The 8,747-nt window shown below is 35.0% G+C and overlaps 1 non-coding gene across 1 annotated transcript; it reads right to left on the reverse strand.

The window, feature by feature from the left end:
* Positions 1 to 8,354: 8,354 nt before the first annotated feature.
* LOC149412606 (U5 spliceosomal RNA) lies at positions 8,355 to 8,475 on the reverse strand. Its single transcript, XR_016304527.1, has one exon. It is a non-coding gene; the product is annotated as a U5 spliceosomal RNA (small nuclear RNA).
* Positions 8,476 to 8,747: the final 272 nt, after the last annotated feature.

Consider the following 8,747-nt stretch of genomic DNA (forward strand, 5'->3'; position numbering starts at 1 on the left):
GGAGCAACAGTTACGGTGAATGGATTGCGCTATCGAGAGATGATAAATGATTTTTTATGGCTGGAATTAGATGGTATTGATTTGGACAACGTTTAATTTCAACAAGACGGCGCTACGTGCCACATAAGCAACGAAACCATTGATCTTTTACTATTAAATATCAAAATAACATCTCTTATTGGAATACCCTGTAGTTTATTCCGAGCATACACAAAAGAAAGTGCGTAGGGTAAGGCCACGGGTAGTAACTAGTAAATGGTAGCCACACTCCCTCACGTAGAGAAATCTCAGAAATTTCTTCTGAACTCTCTTCAACATGAGAGTATACTTTCCCTCTCTAAGGAATTGAACTAAATTATGAGAGCCAGGAAAGTTTATTTTTCGATATATATCTATAAATACGGGTACCTAACTATATGACTCGACTGACAAGTGAACAGAGAATATATCGAACAGTGTTCTTTCTAACTAAAACTGAAGAACCCGGCCGTCAGGTCTGGCGTTAAGAATCATAACTGAATAAATTATTAAAAATATGAAAAATTATAAAAAGGTTCGCTGAGTGTCGACTACCGACGAGGATAAAACAGTTTGACGGCTCAGCCAACTTCTAGGAAGGCATTTAAATCTCAGCGAACTGAAGTATTCTGCGGAAACTGCATTACTGAAGGAATTCGCAATCTTCGAAGAACTAACAGTTTTGTGGTTAATCGTCAAATTATTGCTGGAGACCTTGCCGCAATGGTTCCTTATTCAAGTATACAACATACCAAGCTTATTTTTATATCCACTTTTTATTGATGCAGCTGTAATTAATGCTACTGCTCAATATCATATGTTTCTCAGTACTGTATCAAGCTGATTTTTATTTCCATTGCTCAACATAATCTGTTTCTCAGTACTGTATCAAGATCATTTTTATATCCACTTCTCAACATAATCTGTTTCTCAGTACTGTATCAAGCTAATTTTTATATCCACTGCTCAACATAATCTGTTTCTCAGTACTGTATCAAAATGATTGCTATATCCACTGCTCAACATAATCTGTTTCTCAATACTGTATCAAGATGATTTTTATATCCACTGCTCAACATAATCTGTTTCTCAGTACTGTATCACAATTAACATACTATACTTGACATCTCTATACTCGTATGCACACGGAGAAAACTTACTGATATAAAATATTTCTAATTTAATAGAAATTTCTTCAAATTATTCGTAATCCTGTTAAAAACCGAACTTTAGGCCTTTAACGAATGAATAGACAAAGTTTCTAATTATGTTGCAGTTAAAAGCAAGTGTTTTATGAGGACGGTGAAACACCTGTTCATACAAATACTGTTATTGATATTGAAATACGCAATCCGACTTGATATTTACTAGGAAAATAACACTTGATCTCGATATATTCTGAATGACTAATATTTTATCAGATACCAAATCTACAAGTTTCGAAAACAATACTCTCTTCATTCTGGTTAGAGGTTTGGTTAATACAAGTATAAAAATATTACATTCAGGTTATAAGGTTTCGCAGATTAATTTATGAATATTGGACAAAAGAAAAAGTGTTAATATTAAGTCCAATATTATTAAAAATAACAAACAAACTGTTAACCACGTAATTCCTTAATTAATACCCACACTCCTGCCAGTGGCGGTCGGTAACTTTTTGTATAAGGGATGCTGGACATCGGATGTTTATACTCGTACTTACTACGCACTTGATAATAAATATGCACATCTAGACGCTAGCCCACGAACAAGATACAATGAGGTACCGTCTAAAATTATCTCCATAAATCCATTAAGCTCCATAACTCAATAATTACAGATACAAAATATCTTAAATGTGTTATTCGTATAAAAAACCATTACATGAGTTTTCATTCACTTGTTGTCGATGACACGGTAGTTAAATTCGTGCTTATTCCACACATTTGTATTGTTTTCATTACAAAATATAGTACACGGCAAGCAAAATAATTTAGAACCTAGCACTTCTGCAAATGCAAGAAACTTGAGAGTAAACCGAGTTTTGAAAATGTCTTAGAAACGATTTATTTCTTGAAGTTATGTTCAGAATGGGAATCGGTTTTTCAGTATCCAGAATAAGTTTTTTTTGTCCGAAAATGGCCGAGACACAAAACTTTTTCGCATTGATGATTCAATTATACAACCACATATATCACTATTATCATTTAGAACACGTTGGCGAAGTATCCATATTATTTTGGGTATTCATTTTTATTTATTTAAATTATGATCAAAAAGTAAATCGCAGGTTAATAATATTCAATAAGAATTCGACTTCAGTATTCGAGCTCAAAGCGACCTATGCGATTCTGTGCAGTGTGCATATTAGTATTAAAGACGTTTTTTGTACGTCGGATGCTGTCATGATATCGTATAAAGTTGACGAGTTTGCTCATTGCGCATGCGCGGAAAGAACGTACGCTCGGAAGCGGCGTACGTGTGTTTTACAATTAAACTGATTGATCAGTTTTGTAAGATTTTGTAAGAAAAAATAATGTACAAATAAAAAAACTGAATAAACACATATAAAAAAAATAATGTATGTGTACTTAGATTAATAAGCCAATATATAATAATATTTAGGCCAATAGTGATATAATAAGAGAACTTGAATAAAACCTCGACATAACTTGAACATTAACTTTGATGAATTATTCCAATTCTGTGAAAGAACCCGTCCTTAGTTTTGAATCTAATAAAGCGGTGAAAACAAATGAAGTGACTTTAATTAATTAATACTGTTTCCATATTTGTCTATTCTGTGGCGTTTGTTGGCACCTAGTGTAAAGATTTTTATTGATTATAATTGTGTGATCCGTGGCAGCATAACTAAAACGGTTTGTCAATGAATGTTAGAATACAGGCAACTCGCATTAGTCACTATTGTAACTATTTAGTCCTCGAAAATAAAATCGACTTACTAGTTACTAGTCCTTTTTACAATGGCGTGCAAATTGCTGGCTGTGCAAACGTAATCCAAATCCCAATCCGGGTATACTTAAGTTCGGATTTGTTTCCAAAATGTAATATTTCAGCAAAGTATTTAGATGCTTGTACAAATGTGTTATATTTTACTCATCTCACTCATTTTTGCTTCGCTACGGAACCCGATTTGTAGGCGGTTTGGTTAAAAACGAACCTGCGATAGTACTGCAAACATTTGCCTTACTTTAGTGAACTTTTCTTTTTTGCGCAGGGTTCGGTTATTTCAATGTATGTGCGCTCTTCGGCGGTTAACGTACATTTGATGTCGTAATTTACTCAAAGCATTCTCGAATCCTCCTATATAGAGCCAAAAATATGATCACGTGGTTTGCATCCAGTTTGTCGAAATTATACCCAGATTTTATGTTAGGCTAGTCCATAAATTTGAATGTTTATGGAAAGAAGCATAACGAAAGGATCTACACTGTGTTAAATTTCTGCGGACCAAATCTAAAGATCCCCAAAAACCATTTGTTTTAAAGAAATTGTTGATATTCTCCGAATAGATTGATATTCTCCGAATAGATTAATATTTATACTTCTCAGTTTTAACACAGTGAGTTTTCAAAACGCAAACCACAAAATTAATTATGACTTTTAAATGATCAAGTAGCAAATATCAATATTACAATGAATCAAACTTGGAGTTGGTTGGGCAATTCAATTAGAGACATGGAACTAGCACTTATTAAAACAAACCCATCAATTTGAGTTTAATTGATTGAGGAAGGTAACAATTCATTATTAGTGTTGTCGCTACAGTTTAAGCGCTTGGAGTATGTTAAATCCAATGGCGGTTTTCTCTAAAATGCGTTTTTACAGTCATATATAATATAAGGAAATAAGAAAAACTTGTATAATAGAGCGCCGTTCAAAAAGCAAGTCCGTTGTGTGTTATGAATATCAGCACCTATGAGATCTTCCGTCATATTTCTTAGGTATGCAAAACTACTGGTGGCGCTCGAGTGTTAGACCTACAAATATTGGGAATCTACTAGCTGCCTGAGTGCGCAGCACCTATGCAAATTTGTGCGAAATACACGGAGAAAAATGAGTATTTATAATTAATTAAGAATCTCTTCAAATTATTATATTATGTGTCATCCGGTTAAAAACGGGATTGCAGGCCCTTAACGAACGAATTAATCGTTTTGCTCTTAAAATACGAATATGTTATCACGATGTCATTTCGTCATTATATATTAACTTATTGATATATTATAGGGTTTTCCAATAAGAGGTGTTATTTTGTTTTTTAAAGAAAAATGCCATTTTTTAATATAAATGAACAAATGTTTATTTCATTAACGAAATTAACATTTGAAGAAAATAATTAATTCATTAAAGAAAAAGGTATGCCGTTAATAGTGAAAAATAACATCAGTCAACTGACCACCACGACTACGCCTACAGGACCATATCCTTTTAATGAAATTTTCCATAACCAAATCGCTGCTGTGGCTGCCTTATGTCCTCGATAGCCTCACGAATTCCATCTTTGAGGTCTTGAATCGACGCTGGGCTGTTGGCGTAGACCTTCTCTTTCACGTGGCCCCAAAGGAAGAAGTCGCAAGGTGTTAAATCACAAGATCTCGGTGGCCAATTGTGATCACCTCTTCGAGAGATAACACGATCCGGAAACTTTTCCCGTAAAAGATCAATGGTTTCGTTGCTTGTGTGGCACGTAGCGCCGTCTTGTTGAAAGTAAACGTTGTCCAGATCAATACCATCCAATTCCGGCCATAAAAAATCATTTTATGGCTGGAATTAAATACACATAACACCTCTTATTGGAAAACCCTATATTAGGAATTTACAAAAAAAATCAGGATACGGTCTGCAATCCCGTTTTTAACCAAATCACCTATAATTTGAACAGACTTATTATCCGTGTGCAAAACACCATTGAGGAGTGGGAAATATTTTCAGTAGTGGCCTGATAAAATTCCACTATTCGAATGGCCTTAGCCGTTTTTGGGGAACAGATCTGACTATCCAGATACTACTCCACCTCTCCTATCTCCATCTCCTGTCCCTCCCCGCTTCCTTCAGCCTTACAACTTACCCCAATTGGGGAAGTTATAGTCTCACTGGCTTCAGGTGGTTGAGAGCGATTGGAACCGTTGTGCTGTACCTACTCACATTTAAAAAAAGTTAATATGTATATTTTGTGAATTTTCTTAGAGAGTTTATTACATTGTAAATTGTTCCCCGTACATATTACAGTCAAATAAGAAATTCTCTGAAAACCTCTTCATAAGTTGAAATAAAATTGATTCAAATCAAAGAGTATTATAATTTAATTTCAATTAGCACGCCAGCCCAACACATTAATATCAATAATTTAACAATAACAACTGAATCAATTCACACAAAACAAACCGAAGCGTTGAAATACATATAATTAAAGCGAACCGATCCGAAATGATTCGTAATGAACCGCTTGCAGCGTTAATTCGTTAAGAAATTACAGTATTCACGTGAAAACGTCCCCGGGGTATAAAACCTCCTTGGTGATTACGGCGGCGCCCATTTAGCTACCGGTCGTTGGGGGTTGGCGCAGGCGTATTGGCCCCGGGCGCGGGCGGGAATCGTCTCAACCCGCAATCGGTCAGCTGGGGTATAATTTAGATACTAATTTACTGAGAAAATACGAATTATATTTGGCAAGGATTTTTTTACGAGTATAAATGTATTGGAGAATGTTTTTAAACGATCGTTTTCAAATTAACCTGTTTCAGTAAATGTTTTTAACCGTTTCGTTTGGCGCCTAGACGAGCGATTTAACGTCATTATAATTACAATTTGGACCAATTTTCATATTGTAGCAAGAAACGTCGGCGCCAGTTATTATATTCATAGCAGGTAAATGTTCCGCTTCAGGTAGGCGACACATTACGCTATACGTATAATTTATTGATCTATTTCGGTATATCTCTCGCCATACACTACCAACGCGAATTTATGGAAAGCGATACGCTGAAACAGGCCAAGCCACGAAAATAAAGCGCGCTTATAGCGTGGTCTGTCACAGGCATTCCGCTAGCTATCTAAAAATTGAAATACATAAAAATAGCTCCCCGGCATAGACATATAAGTAGACCTGCCCTAAGTGATTAAAAGCGTATTATTCCCCACTCCCCATACCGGTTCCATTGGAGCCGGCTGGGCTCGCGTATGGCTTCCCGTGAATCTTGAGAATGTGACGTCATCATTCTTGTTCGAACTAGCGTCGAGCTATGGTCGAGGCATTTTATGAAATAACACGGCAAAATAGTGGCTTGTGATATGAAAACTTGTAAAAATATATGTGAAAAAGAGAATAAACCCAATTGTCGTATTACATTCCATATGTAAGCATCATTTTAAGCTTATTCACGTCGTATAATATGAATCAGTTGTAGAAACATATACTATCGCATCGAGCCAACATTGGTCGAATGTAGCGATTCTCAAGTGTGCGCATCGTTGTTACTGGGAAGTAAATTATGAACAATTATAAAAGTGTCTTAACTAAATACGTAAACAAAATATTCGACTCTGAAAATAGAATAATTTTTTTTTTGCCGAATTTGGACTTCGCAAATTTGTTCATAACGTGGCGAGTAATTTGCGCTCCCATGTAAAAATGTCTATTCATTCAAAAGCAGATTTTACTATTAAGAACTAAATGGTGATATTATAATGCGAGATGCCTATATACTGTCAGATTGATTTATTGACGAATCACAGTCAGCTTTACCCCCTTCGTTCTTCAACAGTTGATTTTACCCTCATCTTTAATTTCTAGTCTATATATTCATATGTCTGTGCTCCCCGGCCATAACACTGTACAGAGAGGGGCACTCTTGTGAGGAGTCACTTTTTTTAAAGAAACCGGTTCTATTTTTGGCACTGGAACTGTCCATAGTAAATAATAAAGTAAATAATATCCACATTTTTTAAAATAAATATTCCATTAATTTGTTAATAACCTTTACGGCATTAGAGGAGAGGCGTACCCTGTAAAAGTACCGGGTATTTTCATGCGGTACTTTGTACTTGTGACCAATCTCCAAAATACCTGGTTCCAAATACCCACAGGTATTTTTAATAGGTACTGTTAGCAATGAAAATAAAAGTGGGGAATTTTTCGACAGGGAATTTCCAAGATTACTGTGGAGAAGCAAGCATGGGGAATTATCTCCCACAGAAGTTCTCTAAACCCCCCCCCCCCGCCATGGATGCGAAAAATGACTAGGGAATCATACATCGGGAAATTTTTGTGGAGAATTACCTTTCACATAAATCCTCCAACAACCCTCCCCTCCCCTATGGATTCGAATAATTATTGGGGGGAATCAATGTTATGTAGAAAAGTTGTGGGAAATTAACTAATTAAAAATACTCACAAGTATTTTATACATACTTGGACTGAGTATTTATTACTTCCTGATGGGTATTTTCGATGGGTATCTCTGATGGGTATTATAAGTAGGAATTTTTGATGGGTATTCCTGAGGGTATTTTTTATGTCGATTTTTTGTGATCGGAAAAAATGTGGGGAATTTTTCGACAGGGAATTCCGTAGATACTCCCCCTCTCATGGATTTGAAAGTATTATTGAGTGGGGAATCACATATGAATTTTTGTTTGTTGGGAAAATTATTTCACTGAAGTATTTTTCTTTGAAATATTTTATGGGGAAGTACACATCAAAATATTTTGTGGGGAATTATGTTTCACAGAAATCCTCTAAAAACCCCTCCCCCATGGATTTCGAATAATTAATGGGGGAATCAATCTTACTTAGAAAATATGTGGGGAATATGTGGGCAGAATTTATGTGAGTGCAGTTTAGAAATAACTTATTCTGAATCAATCCTCGGGTCGGTATTAAATACTTTTGATTATTTTGTCACCGGTATTTTTACCAGTTATTTCTTTGTACCTGTACTCATTGTACCCAGTAACGAAAAGTAATCATAGGACTCACACTCACACTCACCTCTAGTTTTCAATTGAAGATTTACATTTTAATATTTTTTGTAGCTGTACGGCGTACGCATTGTAGTCTGTACCCAGTAACGAAAAGTACTCACAGGACCCACCTCTAGTTTACAATTGAAGATTTACATTTTAATATTTTTTAAATTTTTGTAAGTATCAAGTTTAATTTTTTTTTTACTAACGTAATAATTGATACATCCTGAATCACTAAGGTAAACCTGAATTCATGCAATTAATCAGATAACATGAGTCACAAGTGAAAATCTCAGCGTTTCACAACTGGAATAAACATCAATGATCATAGACGATGCGATTTTCACCGCGTTAGTTCGATAAGGCCCTGCTTCAAGAAGCAGGGGACAAAAAATTGGTTTATAGACTCATTTGAGTGCTCCCCTCCACGGAAATCTTTAGTAAAAGGCGAAAGATTTATTCGTTATTGAAGGGAAACCAGAGTAACATTAGAAGGAAAATTCATACCATATACCAGCATCTAGGAAGCTTTCAAATGCGGACTGCCAACGGAAGTAGCGCCATCTATATTTCAATTGCTGAACAATATTTTACAAATCTACACACTACTCACCCGTGCATGTCTTCAGAGGAGATACCACAATAATGAAATAATAAATATTAATACATATTTTTTAACTAAATGGAAATAATTTTTTTCAAAAAATAAATTTATTTTATTAAATAAATAATTATTTTATTTAATAAATTTATAAATT

The sequence above is a fragment of the Hesperophylax consimilis genome, chromosome 22 (assembly GCF_061612785.1).
Source record: "Hesperophylax consimilis isolate HC1 chromosome 22, BYU_Hcon_1.0, whole genome shotgun sequence".
NCBI classification, from domain to species: Eukaryota; Metazoa; Arthropoda; class Insecta; order Trichoptera; family Limnephilidae; genus Hesperophylax; species Hesperophylax consimilis.